Raw genomic sequence first — 12,967 nt, 5'->3', positions numbered from 1 at the left:
TAAATACACAGTGAATAACTCATGACAATAAGGGGTAAAAATAACATGCTACATACAGGGAGTACCAGTACTGAGTCGATGTGTAGGGGGGTAATAGGAAGTTGAGGTAGCTACTGTATGTACATCAGTGGAGGTTGGTGACTTGAAAAATTGAGGAGGATGGGAGACCCACGGTATAGGCGCGGAACGCACAGAGACAACAAAGCGTGTTTGAAAAATGGTTAAAGTCTAATAATTTTAACGTAAAGCATTTAATAAAGACATTTGTAGTACAAAATTATGGGGAATGGGAATGAGAGGGCTACTTACACCGTGTTGGAAAGGGATCACAGCAGGGATTGAATGAGGGTACGAGGCATGAGTTGAGGTGTGGAGAGGCTTGTGTGTTAGTGTTAGCTAGCTACATAGTTGTCTTTGCTGTCTTCGTATCCAAGATAATTGTGTAGTTTAGAGTGTGTAGTTTTAGAGTGATTATCTTAATTTACCGAGGTTAGCTAGCCAGCTATTTGTCGTCCTTAACGTAGGAGACACTGCTAGCTAGCCAACAGCTAGCCAACGTCTACCGAATAGAACTTCCGCACTCAACAACCCGGTCGCATTCCGCTTCGCTCCACAGGTAGTATCACATTTTCATTTCATTTCATTACAGTACAACGGTTTGATTTGTTTGATCGTAGCTAGCTACATACAGTGGGGAGAACAAGTATTTGATACACTGCCGATTTTGCAGGTTTTCCTACTTACAAAGCATGTAGAGGTCTGTCATTTTTATCATAGGTACACTTCAACTGTGAGAGACGGAATCTAAAACAAAAATCCAGAAAATCACATTGTATGATTTTTAAGTAATTAATTTGCATTTTATTGCATGACATAAGTATTTGATACATCAGAAAAGCAGAACTGAATATTTGGTACAGAAACCTTAGTTTGCAATTACAGAGATCATACGTTTCCTGTAGTTCTTGACCAGGTTTGCACACACTGCAGCAGGGATTTTGGCCCACTCCTCCATACAGACCTTCTCCAGATCCTTCAGGTTTCGGGGCTGTCGCTGGGCAATACGGACTTTCGGCTCCCTCCAAAGATTTTCTATTGGGTTCAGGTCTGGAGACTGGCTAGGCCACTCCAGGACCTTGAGATGCTTCTTACGGAGCCACTCCTTAGTTGCCCTGGCTGTGTGTTTCGGGTCGTTGTCATGCTGGAAGACCCAGCCACGACCCATCTTCAATGCTCTTACTGAGGGAAGGAGGTTGTTGGTCAAGATCTCGCGATACATGGCCCCATCCATCCTCCCCTCAATACGGTGCAGTCGTCCTGTCCCCTTTGCAGAAAAGCATCCCCAAAGAATGATGTTTCCACCTCCATGCTTCACGGTTGGGATGGTGTTCTTGGGGTTGTACTCATCCTTCTATTCCTCCAAACACGGCGAGTGGAGTTTAGAGCAAAAAGCTCTATTTTTGTCTCATCAGACCACATGACCTTCTCCCATTCCTCCTCTGGATCATCCAGATGGTCATTGGCAAACTTCAGACGGGCCTGGACATGCGCTGGCTTGAGCAGGGGGACCTTGCGTGCGCTGCAGGATTTTAATCCATGACGGCGTAGTGTGTTACTAATGGTTTTCTTTGAGACTGTGGTCCCAGCTCTCTTCAGGTCATTGACCAGGTCCTGCCGTGTAGTTCTGGGCTGATCCCTCACATTCCTCATGATCATTGATGCCCCACGAGGTGAGATCTTGCATGGAGCCCCAGACCGAGGGTGATTGACCGTCATCTTGAACTTCTTCCATTTTCTAATAATTGTGCCAACAGTTGTTGCCTTCTCACCAAGCTGCTTGGCTATTGTCCTGTAGCCCATCCCAGCCTTGTACAGGTCTACAATTTATCCCTGATGTCCTTACACAGCTCTCTGGTCTTGGCCATTGTGGAGAGGTTGGAGTCTGTTTGATTGAGTGTGTGGACAGGTGTCTTTTATACAGGTAACGAGTTCAAACAGGTGCAGTTAATACAGGTAATGAGTGGAGAACAGGAGGGCTTCTTAAAGAAAAACGAACAGGTCTGTGAGAGCCGGAATTCTTACTGGTTGGTAGGTGATCAAATACTTATGTCATGCAATAAAATGCAAATTAATTACTTAAAAATCATACAATGTGATTTTCTGGATTTTTGTTTTAGATTCCGTCTCTCACAGTTGAAGTGTACCTATGATAAAAATGACAGACCTCTACATGCTTTGTAAGTAGGAAAACCTGCAAAATTGTCAGTGTATCAAATACTTGTTCTCCCCACTGTAGCTAGCTACATAGCCGTCTTTGTATCAAAGATAATTGTGTAGTCTAGAGCGATTTTCTAGGTTAGCTAGCCAGCTATTGTCGTTCTTTTAACGCAACGTAACGTAATCAACACTGCTAGCTAGCCAGCTAGCCCCCGAATAGCAGCACTGTAGAAACTATTACACTCAACGGAACGACTTGATTAGTGTAGTGTCAACAACGCAGCCACTGCCAGCTAGCCTACAAAGTCAACAACGCAGCCACTGCCAGCTAGCCTACTTCAGCAGTACTGTATCATTTTAATCATTTTAGTCAATAAGATTCTTGCTACGTAAGCTTAACTTTCTGAACATTCGAGACGTGTAGTCCACTTGTCATTCCAATCTCCTTTGCATTAGCGTAGCCTCTTCTGTAGCCTGTCAACTATGTGTCTGTCTATCCCTGTTCTCTCCTCTCTGCACAGACCATACAAACGCTCCACACCGCGTGGCCGCGGCCACCCTAATCTGGTGGTCCCAGCGCGCACGACCCACGTGGAGTTCCAGGTCTCCGGTAGCCTCTGGAACTGCCGATCTGCGGCCAACAAGGCAGAGTTCATCTCAGCCTATGCCTCCCTCCAGTCCCTCGACTTCTTGGCACTGACGGAAACATGGATCACCACAGATAACACTGCTACTCCTACTGCTCTCTCTTCGTCCGCCCACGTGTTCTCGCACACCCCGAGAGCTTCTGGTCAGCGGGGTGGTGGCACCGGGATCCTCATCTCTCCCAAGTGGTCATTCTCTCTTTCTCCCCTTACCCATCTGTCTATCGCCTCCTTTGAATTCCATGCTGTCACAGTTACCAGCCCTTTCAAGCTTAACATCCTTATCATTTATCGCCCTCCAGGTTCCCTCGGAGAGTTCATCAATGAGCTTGATGCCTTGATAAGCTCCTTTCCTGAGGACGGCTCACCTCTCACAGTTCTGGGCGACTTTAACCTCCCCACGTCTACCTTTGACTCATTCCTCTCTGCCTCCTTCTTTCCACTCCTCTCCTCTTTTGACCTCACCCTCTCACCTTCCCCCCCTACTCACAAGGCAGGCAATACGCTCGACCTCATCTTTACTAGATGCTGTTCTTCCACTAACCTCATTGCAACTCCCCTCCAAGTCTCCGACCACTACCTTGTATCCTTTTCCCTCTCGCTCTCATCCAACACTTCCCACACTGCCCCTACTCGGATGGTATCGCGCCGTCCCAACCTTCGCTCTCTCTCCCCCGCTACTCTCTCCTCTTCCATCCTATCATCTCTTCCCTCTGCTCAAACCTTCTCCAACCTATCTCCTGATTCTGCCTCCTCAACCCTCCTCTCCTCCCTTTCTGCATCCTTTGACTCTCTATGTCCCCTATCCTCCAGGCCGGCTCGGTCCTCCCCTCCCGCTCCGTGGCTCGACGACTCATTGCGAGCTCACAGAACAGGTCTCCGGGCAGCCGAGCGGAAATGGAGGAAAACTCGCCTCCCTGCGGACCTGGCATCCTTTCACTCCCTCCTCTCTACATTTTCCTCTTCTGTCTCTGCTGCCAAAGCCACTTTCTACCACTCTAAATTCCAAGCATCTGCCTCTAACCCTAGGAAGCTCTTTGCCACCTTCTCCTCCCTCCTGAATCCTCCTCCCCCTCCCCCCCCCTCCTCCCTCTCTGCAGATGACTTCGTCAACCATTTTGAAAAGAAGGTCGACGACATCCGATCCTCGTTTGCTAAGTCAAACGACACCGCTGGTTCTGCTCACACTGCCCTACCCTGTGCTCTGACCTCTTTCTCCCCTCTCTCTCCAGATGAAATCTCGTGTCTTGTGACGGCCGGCCGCCCAACAACCTGCCCGCTTGACCCTATCCCCTCCTCTCTTCTCCAGACCATTTCCGGAGACCTTCTCCCTTACCTCACCTCGCTCATCAACTCATCCCTGACCGCTGGCTACGTCCCTTCCGTCTTCAAGAGAGCGAGAGTTGCACCCCTTCTGAAAAAACCTACACTCGATCCCTCCGATGTCAACAACTACAGACCAGTATCCCTTCTTTCTTTTCTCTCCAAAACTCTTGAACGTGCCGTCCTTGGCCAGCTCTCCCGCTATCTCTCTCAGAATGACCTTCTTGATCCAAATCAGTCAGGTTTCAAGACTAGTCATTCAACTGAGACTGCTCTTCTCTGTATCACGGAGGCGCTCCGCACTGCTAAAGCTAACTCTCTCTCCTCTGCTCTCATCCTTCTAGACCTATCGGCTGCCTTCGATACTGTGAACCATCAGATCCTCCTCTCCACCCTCTCCGAGTTGGGCATCTCCGGCGCGGCCCACGCTTGGATTGCGTCCTACCTGACAGGTCGCTCCTACCAGGTGGCGTGGCGAGAATCTGTCTCCTCACCACGTGCTCTCACCACTGGTGTCCCCCAGGGCTCTGTTCTAGGCCCTCTCCTATTCTCGCTATACACCAAGTCACTTGGCTCTGTCATAACCTCACATGGTCTCTCCTATCATTGCTATGCAGACGACACACAATTAATCTTCTCCTTTCCCCCTTCTGATGACCAGGTGGCGAATCGCATCTCTGCATGTCTGGCAGACATATCAGTGTGGATGACGGATCACCACCTCAAGCTGAACCTCGGCAAGACGGAGCTGCTCTTCCTCCCGGGGAAGGACTGCCCGTTCCATGATCTCGCCATCACGGTTGACAACTCCATTGTGTCCTCCTCCCAGAGTGCTAAGAACCTTGGCGTGATCCTGGACAACACCCTGTCGTTCTCAACTAACATCAAGGCGGTGGCCCGTTCCTGTAGGTTCATGCTCTACAACATCCGCAGAGTACGACCCTGCCTCACACAGGAAGCGGCGCAGGTCCTAATCCAGGCACTTGTCATCTCCCGTCTGGATTACTGCAACTCGCTGCTGGCTGGGCTCCCTGCCTGTGCCATTAAACCCCTACAACTCATCCAGAACGCCGCAGCCCGTCTGGTGTTCAACCTTCCCAAGTTCTCTCACGTCACCCCGCTCCTCCGCTCTCTCCACTGGCTTCCAGTTGAAGCTCGCATCCGCTACAAGACCATGGTGCTTGCCTACGGAGCTGTGAGGGGAACGGCACCTCAGTACCTCCAGGCTCTGATCAGGCCCTACACCCAAACAAGGGCACTGCGTTCATCCACCTCTGGCCTGCTCGCCTCCCTACCACTGAGGAAGTACAGTTCCCGCTCAGCCCAGTCAAAACTGTTCGCTGCTCTGGCCCCCCAATGGTGGAACAAACTCCCTCACGACGCCAGGACAGCGGAGTCAATCACCACCTTCCGGAGACACCTGAAACCCCACCTCTTTAAGGAATACCTAGGATAGGATAAAGTAATCCTTCTCACCCCCCCCTTAAAAGATTTAAATGCACTATTGTAAAGTGGCTGTTCCACTGGATGTCATAAGGTGAATGCACCAATTTGTAAGTCGCTCTGGATAAGAGCGTCTGCTAAATGACTTAAATGTAATGTAAAATGTAAATGCTTGACCAGTGCAGGACAGGGGTTGAGGTGTTCATACTGTAGGCTTCAGTGCAGGACAGGCTCATCGTGGATGGATGGTGTTAGAGAAGAGCTCAGCTCCTCCACTGAGGGCAGGACAGGATTTGACTGGGAAGACAAAAAACAAATCACACAACACACTACACAGTTAGACAAAAGATCTAAGAATGAGTTAGTCCAAGCATGGAGTAAAATCATTGATGTGTAATAATGTGATTGTGTTTGTGTGTGTGATTGACTCTACATACAGTAATGAGACGAAATTGATAGGGGTACTCAGTGCTTGGAGAGGAAACGTTCAATGTGCCAGTGGATGAGCGGCCACATGAGACGTTGTGGCTTCAGTTTATGTCAGGAGAAAGTTGACAATGGCAGTGGAGTGGAGTGGTCATCACCTCTTAAATCAGGGAACAGGAAGGGACTTAGCTGTAAATACAAATAGCAGATACATTCCATTACAGCTGCCCCGTCGTCGGTTTGGGCAACGAGTTTATCCATGAAGTTAACCTCAGACATCTCAGAAGTCACAAAGTGAAACACAGACTTTGCCTTCTCGCCCACTTGACGGATCAAAGTATCCCAAGAAACATTCCTGAACAAAGCCCTGATCATTTGTTGGTGAAACAAATGTCAAACTGCAGCTACCTTATATTTGTTCATATAAATTATATTTAGACCATATTAAGAGGGGGATTCCCTCTACACAGACACAGAGACAACAACTGATAGACAATAGAACTCAAAGGGCTGAGCTTGCTTTATGAATGTTTGCATCACGCAGGCCTACGCAACTGTAGGCCTAATAAAAATGTACTCACATCTGTCACCACTATTATGTTGACTGATTAATTCCAGTTAATAATTTTGGATTGAAAACGTGTATAGGTTTGAATATAATCCAAATTTGATCACGTTCACATTTTCTCCTGACACACAAATGGTCTATAAATGCATAACTTGTATAAATGTAACGTTATGCAACTGTTCTTATTAGTAGACTACAGTTGATCAGACTGAGAAATGGTCTCATTTTCATCCCATACAGCAAGTTAGATCTCTAATGTTTCGGTGTAGCCTAGGCTGCTGCAACATTTATGTCATTCGTTTTTCTTGTCTGTTCGGAGTGTTTTTGTGTTATCATCTTTGCTAAATAAATACAGAAGGGAAGTGGAAAGCCTACTCGAGCACAAAAGAATGCGCTGGCCAACCTCTGTCTTTAATGTCACCTTTTAATGGATGATACGATGGAAGCTATCAAATCGTTCTGAATTGATTTCGGCATCCCATAAATCCCAGTCTAAAGTTCCATATGTTCAGCAAGTAAAGCATCTTAACGTGCAATTACCTCGGCAAGATCTTTGTAGTTACCTTGTTAGCGGAACTTTCCTTCTCGTCGTGTCCTTTAACAGCCAGTTCTTGCATGCCCAAAAATGCGGTGGTGTTGATAAACTGCTTGAGAACATCCCTGTTTCTTCATACCTTCTCGTTGTGTTGCGCATTTTGAATGAGCAGACCTTCATCCATTATAAACTCAGCAATAAAAGAAACGTCCTCTCACTGTCAACTGCGTTTAATTTCAGCAAACTTAACATTTGTGAACATTTGTATGAACATGAGATTCAAAAGCTGAGACATAAACTCAACAAGTTCCACAGACATGTGACTAACAGAAATGGAATAATGTGTCCCTGAACAAAGGGGGGGGTCAAAATCAAAAGTAACAGTCAATATCTGGTGTGGCCAACAGCTGCATTAATGACTGCAGTGCATATTCTCCTCATAGACTGCACCAGATTTGCCAGTTCTTGCTGTGAGATGTTACCCCACTCTTCCACCAAGGCACCTGCAAGTTCCCAAACATTTCTGGGGGGAATGGCCCTCACTCTCCGATCCAACAGGTCCCAGACGTGCTCAATGGGATTGAGATCCGGGCTCTTCGCTGGCCATGGCAGAACACTGACATTCCTATCTTGCAGGAAATCACGCACAGAACGAGCAGTATGGCTGGTGGCATTGTCATGCTGGAGGGTCAGAGTACAGGCCTCGGTGTAACGCTCATTCCTTCTATGATAAAAGCGAATCCGACCATCACCCCTGGTGAGACGAAACCTCGACTAGTCAGTGAAGAGCACTTTTTGCCAGTTCTGTCTGGTCCAGCGACGGTGGGTTTGTGCCCATAGGTGACGTTGTTGCCACTGATGTCTGGTGAGGACAGACCTTACAACAGGCCTATAAGCCCTTGGTCCAGCCTCTCTCAGCCTATTGTGGACAGTCTGAGCACTGCTGGAGGGATTCTGCGTTCCTGGTGTAATTTGAGCAGTTGTTGTTGCCATCCTGTACCTGTCCCTTCAGGTGTGATGTTCGGATGTACCGATCCTGTGCAGGTGTTGTTACACGTGGTCTGCCACTGCGAGGGACGATCAGCTGTCCGTCCTGTCTCCCTGTAGCGTCTCACAAGTACCTCTCTCACAGTACGGACATTGCAATTTATTGCCCTGGCCACATCTGCAGTCCTCATGCCTCCTTGCAGCATGCCTAAGGCACATTCACGCAGATGAGCAGGGGCCCTGGGCATCTTTCTTTTGCCGTTTTTCAGAGTCAGTAGAAAGGCCTCTTTAGTGTCCTAAGTTTTTTAACAGTCTGTAAGCTGTTAGTGTCTTAAAATGAACGACCGTTCCACAGGTGCATGTTCATTAATTGTTTATGGTTCATTGAACAAGCATGGGAAACAGTGTTTAAAGGCTTTACAATGAAGATCTGTGAAGTTATTTGAATTTTTACAAATTATCTTTGAAAGACAGGGTCCTGCAAAAGGGACGTATCTTTTTTGCTGAGTTTATGATCGATGCGGCTTTTTTCCAGAAGCTTGATTCTGATGTGGGCATTTCTATGCTTCCTGCTGTTGTTTTGCCGTTTAGCTGAATGATTGATGTTCTTCATGTCACTGTACCCACCTTTCACCCAATGCTCAGACTTTCCAAAAAGCAGGCAAGGCCAGCAATACAGGCATCTTGATGAAAGGATCCCTGTTAACCAGCTAAACAAGCCTGTTTGGGCAGTCATGCCCTCTCTGGCCCTTAATCTGAGGAAGAAGAACAAGACCACAGTTCTGTGCATTTCCATTGAAAGCGATTTGAGAGTTGCTACTTGGATTGATTACACTCTCTCTCAGGGGGTGTAGTATTCCCTAAGCCCACATGGGGGGGCCCTTATGCAATACAACTGTACATGATGCATTTGAACATGTAATCAGGGTGGGTTTTTTGGACAATTTGTCCGCTCTTGGAGCTGTGTCCCCTCGAGGGGCCCAAAATGTCCCTAGACCTATCCACTCCTCACCCAACAACACTGCTGCATGCAGAGTCATACAACATTTTTTGTTTCACACCATTATGGTTTTACTTCTTCGAACAAGGAAATTCTTTGGGCCCGTCAGGGGATTTCAGTTTCTACATGCTAACCCTTATCACTTCTGTTTTCTAGTCATGCTTTTGATTCTGAGAAAGCAGTTTCTCTCTTCTGTACATTATCAGAAAACGCAGACCTCACATCCTCTCTCTGACGATAGCCTGTGTGATCTCGCTCTCCGTAGCCAATGCGAATAAGACCTTTAGACAGGTTAACATTTGCAAGACCGCGGGGCCAGACGGAATACCAGGATGCATACTCAGAGCATGTGCTGACCAGCTGGTGGGTGTCTTCACTGACATTTTCAACCTATCCCTGACCCGGTCTGTAATACAAACTTGTTTCAAGCAGACCACCATAGTACCTGTGCCCAAGAACGCCAAGGTAACCTGCTTAAATGAGAATCGCCTCAAAGCACTCACATCTATAGCCATGAAATGCTTAAAAGTCTGGTCATGGCTCAAGTCATGTCTCACCATAATCCCAGACACCCTGGACCCACTCCAATTCACATACCGCACATAACGCAGCATTCAATACCATAGTCCCCGACAAGTTCATCACCAGCCTCCGGACCCTGGGACTGAACACCTCCCTCTGCAACTGGATCCTGGAGAAGATTTGTCATGGGCCCTCTGATCCTCAAAAAGTTCTACAGCTGCACCATTGAGAACATCTTGACTGGCTGCATCAAATCGAAATCAAATCAAATCGTATTGGTTACATACACATATTTAGCAGATGTTGTTGCAGGTGTAGTGAAATGCTTGTATTCCTAGCCCCCGAGTGGCACAGTGGTCTAAGGCACTGCATCTCAGTGCTGGAGGTGTCACTACATACCCTGGTTCGGTTCCAGGCTGTATCACAACTGGCTGTGATTGAGAGTCCCATAGGGTGCTGCACAATTGGCCCAGCGTCGTTAGGGTTTGGCCGGGCTAGGCCGTCATTGTACACAAGAATATGTTCTTAACTGACTTTCCAGGTTAAATAAAGGTTAAATAAAAAAACAGTGCAGTAGGATCTAACAATCCACAACAAATCTAAAATAATGGATTTAAGACTGATTGGCATCTAACCGCAAGGCGCTACAGAGGGCAGTGTGTACGGCGCAGTTCATCATTGGGGTTGAGTTCCCTGCTGTCCAGGATCTCTTTACCAGGCGGTGTAAGAGGAAGGACCCAAAAATTGTCAAAGACTCCGCCACAACAGCCCTTGATGATTCTCTCTGCTACCACCTCTTGCACCAAGTGTGAAACCAACAGGACCCTGAACAGCTTCTACCCCCAAGCCATGAGACCACTAAACAAGACTCCTTAATGGCTAATCAAATGGCTACCCAGACTACCTGCATTGACTCTCTTGCACTGACTCTATGCACACAAACTGGACTCTACCCACTGACACACACACTACATAAAGCGCACACATGCATACTGATGCCACACGCACACAGTATGCTGCTGCAACTCCATATTATCTCCAGTAGCAAGTAGCAGTAGCACTAGATACCAGCGCAAGCGGCGAGCGTGCAGTTTTCACCACCTGAATGGCAGAATGGCCAATGCTACCGAAAATGTTGTGGACTTTTTGCTGAAGAACCACTTTCATTCTCTGGGGTACACAGGAAAAAGTGTGAATTAAAAGCGAGGGTGGACCTCTGCCTGAGATCAGTTTCATGAAGAAGGTTGAGAAGGTGAGGGCGTTCAAGACCAACTGGTATCAAAAGTATAGCTGGTTAACAGGGATCCTTTCATCAAGATGCCTGTATTGCTGGCCTTGCCTGCTTTTTGGAAAGTCTGAGCATTGGGTGAAAGGTGGGTACAGTAACCTGAAGAACATCGACCGTTCAGCTAAAATGCATAACAAAAGCTGGGAGCATATACATGCCCACATCAGAATCAAGCTTCTGGAAAAAAGCTGCATCGATCATATAATGGATGAAGGTCTGCTCATTCAAAATGCGCAACACAACGAGAAGGTATGAAGAAACAGCTTTTAAAGGACACGACGAGAAGGAAAGTTCCGCTAACAAGGTAACTACAAAGATCTTGCCGAGGTAATTGCACGTTAAGATGCTTTACTTGCTGAACATATGGAACTTTAGACTGGGATTTATGGGATGCCGAAATCAATTCAGAACGATTTGATAGCTTCCATCGTATCATCCATTAAAAGGTGACATTAAAGACAGAGGTTGGCCAGCGCATTCTTTTGTGCTCGAGTAGGCTTTCCACTTCCCTTCTGTATTTATTTAGCAAAGATGATAACACAAAAACACTCCGAACAGACAAGAAAAACGAATGACATAAATGTTGCAGCAGCCTAGGCTACACCGAAACATTAGAGATCTAACTTGCTGTATGGGATGAAAATGAGACCATTTCTCAGTCTGATCAACTGTAATCTACTAATAAGAGCAACTGTATACAGCCTACGTGCCCAGTACATCTGGTCAGGGTAAACTAATTGGTCAAGTTATGTATTTATAGTCCATTTGTGTGTCAGGAGGAAATGTGAATGTGATCAAATTTGGTTTATATTCAAACTTATGTACGTTTTCAATCCAAAATTATTAACTGGAATGAATCAATCAACATAATAGTGGTGACAGATGTGAGTAAATTTTCATAAGGCCTACAGTTGCACAGGCCTGCGTGATGCAAACATGCATAATGCAAGCTCAGCCCTGTGAGTGTCATGACTTCCGCCGGAGTCGGTCCCTCTCCTTGTTCGAGCGGCGTTCGGCGGTCGACGTCACCGGCCTTCTAGCCATCGCCAATCCACTTTTCATTTTCCATTTGTTTTGTCTTTGTTTTCTACACACCTGGTTTCAATTCCCCCATTACATGTTCATTATTTAACCCTCTGGTTTCCCCCATGTTTGTGTGCTTGTTTGTTTTATTGTTCAGGCTGTTACTGACGTCTGGTATTTTGACGGCCGGGTTTTGTTATTACGCCCGGTCATTTTCGTGGTATCGGTATTTTACCCGCACTATAGTATTGTGTTTATACTGGTGTTATCTTGTATTAAATACCTTGTCCATGCATCTCAGCTCTCCTGTGCCTGACTCCTTTCACCAGTTACCCACAGCCTTGAAAGTGAGTTCTATTGTCCATCAGTTGTAGTTTGTGTCTGTGTAGAGGAAATCCCCCTCTTAATATGGTCTACATATAATTAATATGAACAAATATAAGGTAGCTGCAGTTTGACATGGGGTTCACCCCCCCAGCCAGGAGGTTTTTTCAGGAGTTTTTTAAAACAATGTGACCTGATTAGGAAAAACCGCTCCCATCATAGCCCATATGAAACCATTTTACAATTGATTTATCAATGTCATAGGGTCCAGAGTTTTCCTGGTTAGGTTAACAGAGACGGAAAAACTCTGGGCCGCAGGGGGAAACAATGGCTCCTTCTGCATACTTCTGCAGTACTGAGATGGGCAGTCATGGAACCGACATATATATTTTGGAGCTCCTTTCTGAATCCATTACTCCAGTGATTGAGATGTAAACTGGGTGGGCGACGTTCATGGCTAACACTTGCTAAAAAAAACAAAACATTTTTATACTGCAACATTTTTATTTCCAGTTTAGGACCCCATTTGAACCCCTACGTTATGTTAAAACAATAGTAAGACAAGGGAAACACACACACACACACGCAAACAAACACACACACACACGGCTCCACACACTCATCCTCCGCCCCTGCTCAGATAAATATGGGCAAATGAAAATCTCTG

This window comes from Salvelinus alpinus, chromosome 22 (assembly GCF_045679555.1).
Source record: "Salvelinus alpinus chromosome 22, SLU_Salpinus.1, whole genome shotgun sequence".
In the NCBI taxonomy this organism is placed as follows: domain Eukaryota; kingdom Metazoa; phylum Chordata; class Actinopteri; order Salmoniformes; family Salmonidae; genus Salvelinus; species Salvelinus alpinus.
The sequence above is the reverse complement of the archived record's forward strand: the minus strand, read 5'-3'. Positions refer to the sequence as shown.